This window comes from Vipera ursinii, assembly GCF_947247035.1.
Source record: "Vipera ursinii genome assembly, chromosome: 2".
In the NCBI taxonomy this organism is placed as follows: domain Eukaryota; kingdom Metazoa; phylum Chordata; class Lepidosauria; order Squamata; family Viperidae; genus Vipera; species Vipera ursinii.
This window is the reverse complement of record NC_139513.1, coordinates 202,516,593-202,532,840: the sequence shown is the minus strand read 5'-3', so window position 1 is coordinate 202,532,840 and position 16,248 is coordinate 202,516,593. Positions and strand designations below refer to the sequence as shown.

Below are 16,248 nucleotides of genomic sequence, written 5' to 3'. Positions count from 1 at the left end.
GACGTCGCGAGCTTGACACCCTTGACCTAGGGTATTATAACATATCAGCTTAGTATAATTTATAGATTCAAGCAGTGGGGCCTTTTCTAATTGACAACTGGAAATTTCATCAATATGCCAATTTTTTTAAGTGCAGTTCAAGACTTCAGTAGGGGACCCAGTGTGCTGGGGCCCCCTTGGCTGGTTTCTACCATAATATTTCAATTTTCGAATTTCAGATTGTGATACTTTGTGATCTTATTTAATTCTTTGTCCTTTATGTATTACCACATCAGTTGTCCACATTTCCTTTTCAACCACAGTTAAATCTGGTGGGTAGGCCAGTCAGATGTTTCACCAAAAAACCATGCAGTTCTTCACCTGGTGCTGACCAATGTTTGATTTTCCTCGCCCTTTTCTCTATGATCACTGCTGATATTACAAATTCTTTCATTTCACCTTCCTTTTTTTAAATTCTTCCCCACCTCCTTTATTTAAGCTGCGTTCTCGTTGTGTTTCTTTGGCTTGTCCCATGTCTGCATCTAGAATTGCATTTATTTATTTTTGTTGACTGATTCACCACAGTCTCTCTGTTGATAAATTGACAGAAATATTTCTGATTCAAGTGAATTTGGAGATTCTGCCTATGCTGTGCAATTCAAGCTTTGTATCTGCTTATTTTTTTTACTATGGCTGTTATTTGCTGCTTTATTATTGCCAGTGCTTCCTTAATTTTCATTGTTTCTAGGTGATGTTACTTGTTCGGGTATTCTTAGATCTTGTTCTTCAGCTTCTTCTTTTTTTAAATCTGTTCTAGTTTCCTTGCATCAGATCTTAGCATGCTGATCTTATTTACAACATGATCTTCCATTTTGCTGGTGCACTGCTTGTGTATTGTTTTGTTTGTTAATTTTGCAAACCCAGATTTATAACTGCAGCTATGCTGTACATTGGTTGTTTTTAATATTTAATATTTCAGTATTGTCCCCAGATGACCAGGAACTCCAGCACCTAGTGCAGTCCTAACTGACCCCGACAGTAATGGATTCAGCATGGGTTTCTCTCAATTATGTCTCATCATATTGTATACGGATGAGGCATTCTTTGACTGGCTCCTCTGATGAGACCTGTTCATTATGGTTGAACCTCTGGAATGGCTGCTATCTTCCTCAAAGCCAACAAGCCCACAACCGCATCAAGGTCACAGTTCCCTGGGGGTTATTATTATGATGATTAGTTGCATAGTCAGCCATATTGTTAGACTGAATTTGGCATTTCTATCCACCTTTCGTGTAGTGAAGTTGTCCCTAACAAATCCAAAGCATTTTGTCCATTTAAGATTTGAATTGCTCTAGTTTAGTTACGTGTCTAAGGCCACTGAATGAGCATCCATGACTAAATAATGACTGAAATGGGAGAACGGTCATGGTTAGCTGCTCTCTTATTTGTCAACAGTGGTGAGAAAATATTTGCTTTTTTCTGAGTTATTTCATTCCATCCATCGTTCAGGTAAAATATACCTATTAAAAAGTAAATCAGCTTTGAAAATCAGATTTACTCTCTTAGATAGTTGGTTTTTTTTAAAACAGAGGAGTCTCTGAGTCCTGGAGTCTGTCTTACAGTAACATTCATGATGCAAGTTCAAGGTTGTCTCTGCTGCACTGGTATTTGTTATTTCTGTTATTTCTGCTATTTTTTAGTCCTTAAAAGGACTGTGGAGTTGTGTGTGAAGCCAGGAAATCCTCGTGGATGTCTGGCTACCAGTCCGTCTGTTACTCATTTAGCACCACCCAGGAGGCACATGTGGCTTAAGGTTTGCCACGGACGCGAGTAACTTTGCCACACCTTCAGCACAATGTGATTGCGGGGCTCCCCGACAGACTGTCTAACACAGGGGTGTCAAACTCAATTTCATTGAGGGCTCCATCAGCATTGCGGTTGCCCTCAGGGGGCCGGGTGGGTGTGGCCTGGGTGGGTGTGGCCTACTGGGTAGGCGTGGCTAGAGTGCGTATGGCCTACTGGGTGGGCATAGCCAGCTCTACATCGTTCGCATCAAGGGTGCCTATGGGGGCCTGGGCAGGAGTGGGACAGATCTGAGGGTCCCTGGCAGAAGGAGGGTCTCTGGGCCAGGGCCAAGGCAGTGGGGGCCGTTCCCTCACTGTTTCCAGGATGGCTTTGCGGGCCACATGAAACCACTTCGCGGGCCGCATCCGGCCCCCGGGCCTTGTGTTTGACATGTCTGATCTAACATATAGTGAGGGAATGCACTAATAGAAGATACCCAGGAGATTTTAAGGACTTCCTCTGCGTAACAACGGCAGCTACTGACTGGATCTCCAAACTCTACATTAAACTCTGAAATGTTATTTCTGTTTTCCTCTTAGGTTTTATAATTGCTTCTTTTTTAAAAAAAATGTCTTAACTGTTAACTTGTAAATATGAAGTGCTTTTAATTCTGTGTGTGACCAGCCATACGCTAAATAAATAAATAAATCTGCTGCACTTAAGTATCCTGAACAGTAATATGTGTTGCTCAGAATTGTCCTCAGTATAGAAATTGCTGCTCATGGTTTCAGATAGAGGTTTTCCTCAGTCAGGCTTTACAAACTGCAGAGGTGAAGTCCAAATTATTCTCTTTCTTTTCTGCAAAATCTGGACCCTGCAAGCTAATGAGGGTGGGAACTTGTCAGCGCTGACTGTTAGTGCTGACGTGGGGAGGAACAGCATGGCAAAACCAGCTGGTCCTTTGAAATCTAGTAAGTGAGCAAGACAAGCTTTGCGGACAAGAATTCAACTGTCTTTTTCCGTCACAGAAGTCTATATCACAATCCTGGGTTGTTGTTGTTTGTTTGTTTGTTTGTTTTCTTTTGTTTTTGCCAGAGGCCGATGAACTAAATAATTTTAGGTTGTGGGCAAGGTGGCCAGCTTCCCACTTTCCCCTCGGGAATCCATCACAAAGCCGTAGAGGTTCTGGTGCAAACAAGAGCCAGGCTCTAGCTGTGCAGGAGAGGTCAGCTGATCCACAAGGGAATGAAGCCTGACAGTAATGTGATCCAATCCTTCTAATGAATGAGCAGAAGGGGGCCAACCTTGCTCTGCCTAGTACAGCTGCTACGGGCTGAGTTCAGGGCGTGGGGGCTCGGGACCACATTGTGACTCACATGGCTTTGAAATTAAAAGGGGCAATAAGTTATGTCCAGGAGTTCCTATGGGCTCCGCTGTGTCTGGGTGTTTCTCTTCAGCCAGCCGATCAGCTATTGACCTTGGCAGCATTCAGTAAGTCTAAAAGCAGACTGCATGGCTTCAGTGTATTTGCTGTGACATTAGAAAAGCACTATTCTCCCGCTGGATTGGTGGAGTGGGACAAGTTGGATGGGGCCTCCTTGCCTGTTTTGAAATCAGCATGCGAGCTTTCTGTACTCGGCTGCTGTTTTCGGTGAAAGGAGGGCTAATTTTGAAAAGAAGAACTTCCCTAAACATAGCTCAGTTCTTATGTGATCTTGCTTCCAAATGTGCACCATCAGCATCCAACAAAAGCATTGGGGTGGAGTTAGAGAATTGAAAACCTGCTATTTCTGGAAGGCATCTACTCTGTTTGCCGTGAAGATCATTAGGCAGATCTTGAAAAGGAAGGGTGGAGCTCTGGATTTTGATTGCAGAACTCTGGTGGCTGTAAGCAAGCTGTATACTAGGTATATCTTACAGCTCAGCAAATCGGACTGAGGAATAAAATGATCACATTGGTGTGTGTGTTTAGAGATTAAAAACATAGCGAAAGGGTGATATCTATGGCATTAGGATTTATGGGGACCATACTTAAACCAAACAGAAAATATTTGCTACGGGTCAGGGCTTTTTTTGTCATAGAACGCTCAGAACGGAGTTCCGGCATCTTTTTTGGATGGAACCTTGTAGGGTAGGCAAGTTGGGTTGTATGACATGTGTCAGTTCCGGCACCTTTTTCTTTTACAAAAAAAGCACTGCTACCGGTAGTTTGTCCAGTGGTCAAGGCACCAGGTTAGAAAGCAAGAGACCGTGAGTTCAAGTCCCATCTTATGAAAGCCAGCCTGGGGACCTTGGGCCCTTCTCTCTTTCCTTTAGCCCAACCTACCTCACAGGGTAGTTGTTGTAAGGAAAATAGAAGGAAAACGTGTTGGATATTTATATGTTCAGTATAAATATATTTAATTATATCCTGTCTTTATAATTTTTTTCAGGATGCTGTCTTTGGCACCATGTAAAAATAATAAAGGTGGGATGGATGGATGGATGGATGGATGGATGATGGATGGAGATAGATAGATAGATAGATAGATAGATAGATAGATAGATAGATAGATAGACAGACAGTTGTTAGTTGCGAAGTCGTGTCCGACCCATCGTGACCCCATGGACAACATTCCTCCAGGCCTCTACCATCTTCTGGAGTCCATTTAGGCTCACACCTACTGCTTTAGTGACTCCATCCAGCCACCTCATTCTCTGTCATCCCGTTCTTCTCTTGCCCTCAATCTTTCCCAGCATTAGGGTCTTCTCCAGTGAGTCCTTCCTTCTCATTAGGTGGCCAAAGTATTTGAGTTTCAACTTCAGGATCTGGCCTTCTAAAGAGCAGTCAGGGTTGATCTCCTCTAGGACTGACCGGTTTGATCGCCTTGCAGTCCAAGGGACTCGCAGGAGTCTTCTCCAGCACCATAGTTCAAAGTCCTCAATTCTTTGTCGCTCAGCCTTTCTTATGGTCCAAGATAGATAGATAGATAGATAGATAGATAGATAGATAGATAGATAGATAAGAGACTAAGGTAAAAAACCCAAACGATACACCCAACTGTCAGTCGTGACTGTAACAACATGAATTTTCAGTGAATTTTGTTAATTTTCGGAATTCATTTTAGAATCAGAGATTTTAAAAAGCCTCAGAGAACTCTGGGGCTTAATTTCCTACTGATGTAGGAAATCTCCCATTGCAGCTTCCCTGATAGTTGGCAACATAAAACCTCTGATGAAAAGCACCTAACATCCATTGTCCTCTCACCTCTTTTGTGGAACAGTTCAGATAATCCGATGAAAACAATTAGTACAGATACTTGATCCTGGCCAGGATTTGTCATATAGTCAGAAAGTTCGTATTATTCGAACCTCTGATATTCTTTTTCAAATGTAGACGTAGATAATTGGGTATTTGAAGATATTTGGCTTTAGGATTCTATATTATTTTATTTATTTTGTTAGATTTATATCACAGCTTCCCTCCAGAATCATATGGTGGATGTGCTTGTTTAGGTAATGCTGTATGCCACCCAGAGTCTCTGTGTGAATTGGGCAGCTAGAATGCCATGGGACTGGTGGTATTTGGTAGAGAGAGCGAGATTAAGAGTTCAGTGAAGCAGGGAAGAAAACCCCAAACTGAGTCGGAATGAAAGTTCGTAGGATTATTAGCTACTTCTCCTTTTCCAGTCGGGTTCACCTGCAATGGAAAAATACTGTGTGCATACACAGTTAAATAAATACACTGAGGTAATTGTTTTCCACTAAAACAAGATAGGAAAGCTTGCAGAGCATAGATGCTGGAATTATTTCCAACTTTGTACTAGCAGTTGTATGTATATGTGTGTTGGGGGAAGAAGATTGATGGCTACTCTTACTTTGCTATGGATGGGCGCTCCCATAGGGATGCACGGTGGGGATAATTTTCTCCACAGCCTTCAGTGCGCTATAGCCCATTTTTTAACCTGGCCTTTCGTTTGCTGGCTCCTCCCTCCACACTGAATTTGGCCCTATTACCTTCAGTTTTCAGAGAGTTATTGTATTGATGGACAGATGTCCTGACTGCCGTTACATAATTCCTTTCTTTCTTTGGATTAGAAAACAATAAAGAGTAACCAATGCTGACACTGTGCAGCACGTGGAACCAATTGCAGCAGGAGCAGGAATATGTATGTGTATGTGTAGGTATATGTATATGTATATGTATATGTATATGTATATGTATATGTATAGTCCTCTTTGCTAGAGCTGTGAAAACTCATTAAAAGTTGCTTTGGAACAAAGGAAGAGTGCACATGAAGCTCTTCTTTTTGAATTGCTAAAGTAGCAAAGCCTTTTTACAGATTTCAGACGTTTTCCCTCCTAAGTAGGGCAAGACTATCTGATCCATCTCCTGGTGACCAGAAAGATACTTGATGTTAAGTGCAGCTACAAGTCTTGGTCCCTGAGCTGACAGGAAAAGTATATATATATATATATATACATATATATATATACATACATATATATATATATATATATATATATATATATATATATATATATATATATATATATATATATATATATATATATATATATATGGATCCTTGGTTTTTCGGGTTTTTCCCCGCGTAGAACTAAAGGTGTAGGCGCAACGTTTCAACGGAATCCCATCCGTCATCATCAGGCTTTAGCTTCCTTCTTCTGGGAGAAGCATGTGGCTGTTTGTTCCTCTTTTTTAAACTGCCAGAGGGGGTGTGTTCTGTGGAGGTGTGCTCTGATTGGGTAGGGGACCAAGTGTGTTCTGATTGGGTGGGAGTGTGTTTTGAATGGTGGGTGTGTTCTGATTGGGTGGGGGGGTTGTTCTGAGTGGATGGGCTGGTCTCAGCTGCCAGCTCCAGACCTGAGCTGGTGAGTTGTGCTGCTTTTGTTCGGCTTCGTGTTTGTGGTGGTGCCATGTTTTTATAGTGGGTGTCAGTTTGCTTATTGTGTGGTTTGGAGGGGTTTAAAGTGGCTGATGTTGCAGCTGTAGTTAGGTTTCTGTTTTGTGGTTGTGTGTCTTTATCGTTGTGGGTTCGGATCAGAACACACCCACCATTCAAAACACACTCCCACCCAATCAGAACACACTTGGTCCCCTACCCAATCAGAGCACACCTCCACAGAACACACCCCCTCTGGCAGTTTAAAAAAGAGGAACAAACAGCCACATGCTTCTCCCAGAAGAAGGAAGCTAAAGCCTGATGATGACGGATGGGATTCCGTCGAAACGTTGCGCCTACACCTTTAGTTCTACGCGGGGAAAAACCCGAAAAACCAAGGATCCACATACAGGCACCCGCGAAAACCTCAGAAAACATACATATATATATATATATATTTCCAGGGAAGGCTAGTGTAATAGTTTATTAAATCTGTGTGAACTACTATAGCCAAAGTCAGTGTTTGAGGAGGTGAACTCATCAATTTTGTCATGTTTTATAATAGTAGGCAGCTGGGCCTTGAAACCACCCTACAAATGTCTATTAATAGCACTCCTGTCATTAAGTCAATTCACAGAGTGCGATGAAGCTGGAAGGGGACAGCAGCTTGTTGGCTGTGAGACTAAGGCAGTACATTCAACCTGCCAAGTGGACTCCCCTGATCTCCTGCTGGTAGAAGATAAGCTAAACTATCTGACTTTCACCCTCAAATATATGTTTGAGGTAGCTCCTCGGAGTCCCCTTTACATTTCTGGTTGCACAAAACAACCAAATGGGACCTGCACAGTGTTACTGCTTCTAGCAAGACTCTGGCCCTAGTTATAGAGAGCTCAATAGTTCAGGTCCCTCTTGCCTTTGTCACAAATTTCTGACATAGGCACCACCATTCAAAGGAATGCCAAGACAATAGAACAATCTTGGTGGTGACCAACTGCTTTGGGGCCAAAAGGTCTCAACGGGTGACCCTGGTGGATCCAGTTTGAGGGTTTGCTCTGTCTCATTTCCAAGTATATTGCTGTAGTTATTGTGGGTCTGGGTGAAACTATTGAACCCTGAATCTTGAACTAGGGCTTCCAGGCACAGTGGAAAGGCCCATGGGTGTTCTTTCATTGCCGCTAGGCTACAGAACTGTGACCTCCTGGACCAGAGTCAGAATTTAACCATATCTTAACTATTCTCTCTCAAGTTCTTCTCTTGGGGCTGTTCCTTGCGATGAAACTCCACACCCAGCATCCTCCAACTCTTCCAATGTCATGAAGGTTAATTTTAATTGCTTCTGAGCTTGATAGCAATGTACTAAGTTTATTGTTTTTGATTTCTTTGGAATTTTACGACAATGCTTTTTATTATAGGTAATCTTCAGTTAACAATAATAATTAGGACTGGGAAATCCTTTGCTAAGCAACATGGTCATCACATGACTGTAACGCCTTACGATGGCAGTTCCAGCAATTCCAGCAGCAGTTGCTAAGCGTGACACCACTTGATTGCCATTTTCAAGCTTCCCCATCTACTTTGCTTGCTGGATGCTGGCAGTGAAGGTTGCAGATGGACACCTCATGACCGTGTGATGCTGTGATGTAACTGTAGGCTGGTTGCTAAGCACCCAATTAGCGATCATGTTACCATGGGGATGTTGGGACAGCTGCAGCTTCAAGGACCAGCTGTAAGTCTTCTCCTTCAGTGCCTTATAGCTTTGAATAGTCACTGAACGAATGGTCATTAACCAAGCACTACCTGTACTGTAAACTACTGTGAACTAGTCCTTGATTATAACAGCAGTACTGTCTGATACCTTTGTAAAGGTGTATGTCAGATTTTCAGGGTGGTTTTCAGCCATGCTGCCTTGTAGGCAAGCTTAAAGCTGGTGCTGCCACTTACTTCCTCCATGTTCCATTACCTCTGGAGACCTTTGGGCTTTCCCCATAATACAATTTCTACCATTTCTTGTACTGTTGTCCTGTCTTGGCCACAAGGCCTTCTAGGCTACATTTTGCTGATGGTGCACTTTTGCACAATGGAGAAAGCGCTGGGCTTTGCTATTTTTGCTCTCTCTCTAAAGATGGAGTGGATGGAAAGACACTCTGTGTGTGTGTGTGTGTGTGTGTGTGTGTGTGTGTGTGTGTGTGTGTGTGTGTTTGAATGGCAGAGCTTAAGTTTGAAGGAAGTAGATTTTTTTCATAGTACTGGAAGAAGCCTGAAGTTCTTGCTGATGGTCAGAAGTGGAGTTATCTCCTTTCCTCTTTCTTCTACCTCTATTGATCAAGAGCAGATGAGTTAAATACATTGAGTTGTACCAAGCCCTTGCTGCAATTTCTGGAGATTTTACATGAGAAAGTAAGCATTTTCATTCAAATAGAATTATGTAAGGATCTTTAGACTGAAATAGATCTTGAATGACCAGCACATGTGTTTAATTGTATTTCAAAGAATTCTTGTGAGGGGTAATACTGGTGGAGGAAATTTATGCCTAAACCTTTGGGTTTATTCAAGAGAGGGTGCAATAAAATAAGTCAATGAGAGCTTCATGTTGGGCTTTGAAGGAATAGAGAGAACGAATGAGAAGTCCTTTTGAGTCAAAAGATCCACCAAAACTGAAACCGTTTAAAAACAAGAGAAAATTGAAAATCAACTGTTCATTTTCTTGCAGGTGGTAAAATTAGCAAAAGTACCCAGTTAGCTACAAAATTGTGAGATTCTAGTATGGCTAAACTCCACAGCTTTGTTCAGTTTAGTGCAGTGTTTTTCAAACCTGCCAACTTTAAAATGTGCGGACTTTAACTCCCAAAAGTCCCCAGGCAGCTGGTCTAAGTATTTTTCAACATCTACACAGTGTACCTTGCAGTAATGCAATATCCTGACCGCACGTTTAATAGCATTTTCTCTAATCTATTAATCCCACTTGCTGGCTTGTCTACCAGACTTCTTCCTCCTCCCCTCCCAACCCTACCTTTTGTTGGTGCACTTGGATTTTCCTAGTAGCTCTTTGCCCTAAAAAAACAAAAAAAAGGACAAGAACAAACAATTGCATTTAAATAGAGGAATCTCCCCTCCCTTGGCAGAAATTCTAATCATTGGCACCATATGAACGTGTTAAGTTAGGTTGATAGATAAATCTGTTTGAAAAGGGAAGGACCATTTTGCTGCAGCAAGTGAGATCTTTAAAAACGATAGTTTGCGAATCTGTGAAGTCTGATCGACATTATATTCTTTATTGTTCCTCACGGAAGCTATTTTGGGTGAACATGAATTGGGAGCCACTCCTTTCTCTTCCAGATGACAGAAATTCAGGCAATGAGTGCTGTTTCGGGCTGTCTGCAAATGGTTAAAGGAATGTCTGTGGAGAAGAGTGACTTCATTGTATATTGTACTTTTTTTGAGGCAGGTCTGTTGGAAAGTTGTAGGGAACTGCCCTGCCCACAAGCATAGCAACAAGCCCTTAAAATTCTTTCAAGTTAGGATTTCTGCCCTATAGTCCAGCAGCCGTCTGTAAACCTGAAATCCTTATCTAGCAGTTTGTGTGTCTTCCTGGAGCCATATCAGCCTGAGAAGCTATCGGTGGAAAGAAAAGAAGGGTTGAAGGGATAGAAAATGCTGCTCTTCCGAGCGTAGTTATGGGCTGACCGTTTCCAGAGTCAGGTAATCTGATACTTCTTGCCTTCTTGCTGATCTTCTTTTCTCTATTATGATTTGTGAGAAAGATCCCAGAGTGGTTCCAGTGCTAACCGACATGATCAAGTTTAAGAATCAAGGTAGAATTGGAGGTTAAGTTGTTTCTGTAACAGGTGGTTAGTTGCACGCTAGCAGTGCACTGTGTGATAAAAATAATCACACGTTTGCCTGCAGCTATCAAAACTGCCGTTTTAAATACATTTAGGGTCTTAGAGGTGACAGCAGAACTCATTTGTGTGTAAGATCAATCTGCAAACCACATAGGAGTCTTCTCCAAGTCTATTTTTTCTATCGCCATCTCTCAGTTAAGTTCTTTATCATGGATCTTGTTGTTGACCCATAATTCTTTTCAATAAAAAAATTCACTTGGACCACAGATGTTGTGAATTTTGAGGCAGTTTCGTAGAATTCCTGTAACCTGATTACAATCCCCATTAAGCTTGTTTCCTGGCTCACAAGATTGTAAAGACTTTTATTCCCCTTGCAATTGTAGATAAGACCATAACCCTTTCTTCCTACATGTTCTGGCAATGTTTATTTTTTTAAATTTAATTTAATTTAATTTTATTTTATTTATTAAATTTCCGAGTCACCTTGTAGAGAAATAAGAATTGGGTTTGCATGTGTTTGATTTTTTTTTCTTACATAAATTTGAGATACCAGTCAACGGCCTTTAGTTTTTAACAATAAAAAATTATTATTGCTGGAAACAGGAAAGCTGAATTCTGGTATTCTTTTCTTTCCATAGAGTTCTGATAAGAGTCTGGAAATACAAACAGTTTTTTTGGCTACTAAAGGGATAACATAGATGTTTGTTTTGCAGAAATAATGATAGTTAGGCTCTTGGAAAACTGCGATATGTATTTATTTTGATTTTGTCCCACCTGTATTATTTTATAAGTAACTCCTGAATTCATGTAAGTTGTGTAAGAAAAGTATTCAGACTTAAGTGTATTTGTTGAAATAACATCACTCTTTATTTGAACTTGGCAGAGCTTCCAGTTTTGTAATTTAGGTTGCCAGCTTTAGAGCAGGCGTTGTCTCAACACTGATCAATCATTCTAAACCAGGGGTGTCAAACTGTTGGCCCATGGGCCGGATGCGTCGTGTGGACGCTGCGCCCACCCCATTGCCATCAATGGCAAAACCGTCCCAATATGTGACATCGCGAGTTTGACATGTCTGTTCTAAACTAGTCCAGAATCTGCTTTGTGGCTGACTGAGGAATTCTGGGACTGGAAGTCCACAAGTCTGTTGTAAATAAGATTTTACCAACAGTATGATGTTAGAGTGTGCAGCCTAAGATTGTAGGATATTTCTAAGTCAAATGTCAACATTCTTTTTCAAAACAGCTCAGGTCAGCTAAGATTCTCTAATGAGAATTAGTTATTTCTTTATAACTTATTAGTTAGAAGGGAGAGAAAAGCACACCAGGAAGACACGTTGTGTACTGGGTTCTTTGCTTGAGTGAAGAGACGAGGCGAGTGAGTTCATGCAGCAACATTCTTTATTTGCTTGCAGGAACTGAACTGAGAAACAGGGCTGCGGATGCAGCTATTTATACCCTGGCCTCTAGGTGGTGGCCAATAGGTTTAAAGCAACCTATTGCTGCCCTAGAGGCAGCCAATGGGAGCTCTGGAGACAGGTTGTCTGAGGAGCTGGGAGCCATTAGCCAGCTCCTTGCTTAGGCAACCTTTCAGCATTCAAACCCACATGGTACACTCAGTAAAACAAGGCCCAATACATTACACCCGTGAAAGAGGTTATTAGCAAGAAAAATTGCCCGGTCCATTTTTGTTTTTAGTTTTATTCTCAGTCTGCTTCAGTTGTATTCAGCACACTGTCAAATTCTGGAATGCAGCTCTTTCCATAAAACACGTGGATTTAGTACAAAGTGCAGCATAACTGTTTCAAATACACCATGCATGTACCTGGAACTGTCTAAAAAGAGTGCACCACAGTCATGTGAAAAAGTAAATATACCCCACTGAATTTTTATTTATTTTCTTTCAACACATTTCAACATACAGATATTTGATCTTCATTTCAGCTATATTAACAGCAAATATCTTGCACCATTTATATTTTGTTAGTTCATTATGGAATTTAAGTAAATACGAATTTAGCATATGGGAAAAGTAAATACACCCTTACATTCATCACTCTCTCAAATACTTAAAATTAGAATCAAGTGCAAATGATAGAGAGGATCTCTAATGCATTTTGATTAATTAATTTGTGAACATGTAGTTTGATTTGCACTATATTGTTGAAGTATGTTATATAACCATGCATAGATCAAAGGAATTCTCTGAGGCCTTCAGAAAGAAGGTTATAGATGCCTATGAGTCTAGGAAGGATTTAAAAGGATTGCCAAATCATCAGAGATAATCCTTACATTGTCCAGAAGATCATCTACAAGTGGAAAAGATTTCAAACAACTGCCAGTTTGCTAAGGTCAGGCTGTCACAGCAAGTTCAGCCCCAGAGCAGATCATAAGATGCTGAAAAAAAATCTCTTTAAGAACCCCAGAATTTCAGCACATAACCTACGGGTAACTCTCACCATTATGTCAAGTTGCATGAGTCTACTATGAGAAAGAAACTGCATAAATTAGATTTGCATAGGAAGTGTGCTAGGACAGTGGCCCCCAACCTTTTGGGGACCAGGGACCGGTTCCATGGAGAAAGGTTTTTCCACAGACTAGAGGGGTTGTGGTTTTGCATGCTGCCTGCGTCCCGCGGATGGGGCTTTGCTTGTTTGTGCAGACTGGTTGCTGGCATGCCACGGACCAGTGCCGGTCTACGGACTGGGGATTGAGGACCCCTCTGCTAGGAGGAAAGCTTTCCAGTCCACAAAGGATCAGAATCATAGTGTTAAAAGGGACCTTGGAGGTCTTATAGTTCAGCCCCTTGACTGTGCCCGATGTGAGACTCGGCAACACTAATGCTTGCTCATGAGTATCTAGCAAAGACCAGGAATTGTGGAACAATGTGGTCTGGACACATGAGGCAAGGATACTAAAGGCAGCATTTCACCCAAAGAACCTAATGTCAACTATTGAAACTGCTTTTTGCTGATTAGGGCATCATAGAAACCAATATAAATTCTTCGTTCTACCAAGAGGGTTATTGTAGATAATTGAGACCCTGTGTCAGACAGAACATTGAAACTCAACTGAAAGTGGACCTTGCAACATGACAGTGACTCTCAAGCATTTCAGTAAATGGTCCAAGGAGTGGCTGAAAAAAAATAAAATAGAAGTATAGAGCTCTGGATCTATACTAGATAAAAGGCTGGATCTAAATCCCATTGAAATGCGGGATGATGTGGGATGATTTGAAACAGCCCCTCAAATACCACATGGCTGAAAAAAATTCTGCCTGGGTTATGGGGAAAAATTCTCCCCTGTGGATATCAGAGACTGTTGGCCTGTTATAAGAAAAGCCCGCTTGAGGTTGCTTCTGCCAAAGGTACAGCAGTTCATTTTTAGTGACCATTTGAAGTAACAATGGCACTGAAAAAGTCATTTATGACTGTTTTCACACTTAGGACCGTGGCAGCGTTCCCATCGTCAAGCAATCAAAATTCAGGCACTTGGCAACTTATGAGGGTTGCAGTGCGATCACCTTTTGTGACCTTCTGCCAAGCAAAGTCAAGGGGGAAGCCATATTCAGTTAACAGTTTTACTAAATTAACAACTGAAATGATGCACTTCACAATTGTGGCAAGAAAGGTCGTAAAATGGGACAAAATACACTGAACAACTGTTGCAATAGAATTTTGGGCACAACTGTGGTCGTAACTCAAGGACTAATGGCATATTCATTTTTTTCTTGAATAAATGATTGCAAAGTCAAATTTCCATAGTTTTTTTATTACCTTTGTATCTATATACTCCTTGAATGAAGATGAAATATTGATATATCTGCTTAAGTTAAAAAAATAACAAATCTGTACATATGTGCACTAATTTTGTTACACGACAGTTCATGACAGCTTGCAAAATGAACACTGTCTAAGGAGAGCCATACAATTATGAAAAGTAATATATCTTTGGTAATGTTAGTCTATTTTAATTAACGGATCATTTATATTCCACCTGACAACGGTTTTAAAAAAATAGATCACACCCTTGCTTCAAATGCTGGGATACAAGTTTATAAGGTTATCTCCAATTTAATGTACATTTTTCTCCAATACAGAAGTAATTTCCATGGTATGTGGCTTTATTCCTCAGCAGCTGTTCATAAACATATTTAAAACATAACTAAATAAAAATAAACCTTTAAAAAGTTTTATCTTTAAATGCTGACCAGTATTCAAAGAATAGTGCTAATAAGGCACATTTAGGTATAATTTTGATTTATGTGTGCTGAGTAGTGTTTTACCACTTTTGCTTCCTTTTTTTAAAACAAGTATCAAAATACATTTTTGTAATAGAATGAAAATTGCTTGACTAAAGAAAAATCCCTTTAGGCGGGTTCATGTTTGCTCATTTCAGGTACTCCTTGATTTACAATTGGTTGTTTAAAAACTGTTCAAAGCCCATAAAGCACTTCCAACCATAATAAAAGATCACGTTCCTCCCTATCCCTGATCACATGACCGCATTTCAGATGCTTAGCAAATGACTCATATTTACAACTGGTTGCCAAGCACTCCATACTCATATGACCACTATTTGCAATCTTCTTTGCCAGCTTCTCCAGTCAGTAAATGGGAAGCTGGCAGACCAGGTTCCAGTGGAGGGGAGCTGAAATCTTTCATGGGACTGCAGGAACAGAGCTGAAATCTTTAGGATTTCAGCGCTGTTTCTGCAACTCCATGAAGTAATTCCCCTCCATGTACAGAGGGAAGGAGATATTCTTTGGCAGGCTCCAGGAATGGAACTGAAATCTTGTGACCATGGATTTTAGCTCCATTTCTTCAGCCCCATGAAAGATTTCTTTTCCATGCACAGGGAGGGACAATTGAGAGTGAAAGGCCTTAGAGGAATTCAGCTTCTTGCAGACCTGAAATCCATTGGCAGGCAGCTCTTTTGCTCTGTCTGCTTAACAACCTCAGAGATCGCTTAATGACCACAACTAGGAATGCCAGGATTGTTGTAGTTGAGCAAAGCAGTCATATGGATGCCTTACCCAATGACTGCTACACTCAACAACCAAGATGCCATGTCGAGGACTATCTATAACTGGATGATTAATAAGATTTATGGTATCTTGCCAAAGATATGGCAAGGCATCCAAACAGAATAATAATGAAGATATAATTATATATTATAAAAATAATGATGTTGATAAAAGCATAGACTAATGCAAGTCAAAAATAAATCTTCATAGATAATATGTAAGCCTCTTTGTTCTGAATACTCCCTTCTATCCTAACTATTATGAAGAATTCCACCACTAACATAATTACATAAAGATTTAAAGCTTTCCATGTCTCACAAATGTAATGTGTATATAGACAAACTTATTTTTATTGAATCAAGCTAATTAAGCAAAAGAAAAGAAAATGTTCATAAACTTAAAGAATATTACCAAAAATTACAACATAATTTATTAGGGAAGCAAAGAAGAAGAATGGCCTGCAAAGTGATCTGATAAACAAAGTAATTTTAAAATATTCAACCAGATCCCTTGAAAATCCTTTTCTTTGCCTTTCTGTTAAAAAACAACTATCACCACCTTAATTCAAATACTGACAGACTATGCATGTTAGCAGTGCATGTTTCAGGTCAGATATAGATTGTGCCCCCATTGTTATATCATCATTTTGGGCATCTAACATGAATGAAAAATCCACAGATCTTGGTATCTTGATAGATTCCAAATGCTGGGTATATAGCCAGGCAGAAATATGCATG

At 40.6% G+C, this 16,248-nt stretch overlaps 1 protein-coding gene across 2 annotated transcripts in view; it reads left to right on the top strand.

The window, feature by feature from the left end:
• The window catches only part of PSD3 (pleckstrin and Sec7 domain containing 3), a 157,377-nt gene that overhangs the window by 20,021 nt on the left and 121,108 nt on the right, over window positions 1-16,248 (top strand). The window contains exon 1 of one of the 2 annotated variants that reach the window (XM_083352861.1): window positions 10,172-10,346. The exons of the other annotated variant lie outside the window; for it this stretch is intronic. The gene's annotated coding sequence lies outside the window, so the exon portion shown is untranslated. Of the gene's footprint in view, window positions 1-10,171; window positions 10,347-16,248 lie in introns of those variants that run through there. 2 annotated transcript variants of the gene reach the window in all.